Source organism: Sinocyclocheilus anshuiensis, unplaced genomic scaffold (genome assembly GCF_001515605.1).
Source record: "Sinocyclocheilus anshuiensis isolate Anshui unplaced genomic scaffold, SAMN03320099.WGS_v1.1 scaffold2051, whole genome shotgun sequence".
Classification (NCBI taxonomy): Eukaryota; Metazoa; Chordata; class Actinopteri; order Cypriniformes; family Cyprinidae; genus Sinocyclocheilus; species Sinocyclocheilus anshuiensis.
Genome location: NW_015551258.1, coordinates 75065 through 75393, shown reverse-complemented (window position 1 = coordinate 75393; position 329 = coordinate 75065). Strand labels below are relative to the sequence as shown.

Below are 329 nucleotides of genomic sequence, written 5' to 3'. Positions count from 1 at the left end.
AATGCGATACGTACGACGTATTCGTAATGAGACTCATTTATAAATCTGTTATCAACAAAAATAAGCATTGAGGTGTTCCTGCACGTGTTTCCGCCAAAATAAAAGTTGTGAAAAAGCAAGAACTCTGATCAACATTCATAAATGTTAGTATTGTAATTTTACTGTTGTTCTGTAAAATAACATAAAAAGTAAGACAATAATAATGATAATAATCATTACAACAGCTCTGTTTTAATACATTTATTATAACATTCTCACACAGTGTTCAAATTAGGATCTGTAATATTTTCTAATGTTTTAAAAGAAGTCTCTTCTCAGCAAGGCTGCTT

The 329-nt window shown here is 29.5% G+C and overlaps 1 protein-coding gene across 1 annotated transcript in view; it reads left to right on the top strand.

Annotated features, from left to right (window-relative positions):
* Window positions 1-329, top strand: part of LOC107663433 (peripheral plasma membrane protein CASK-like) — a 57026-nt gene that overhangs the window by 35940 nt on the left and 20757 nt on the right. The gene's annotated exons all lie outside the window — the stretch shown is intronic.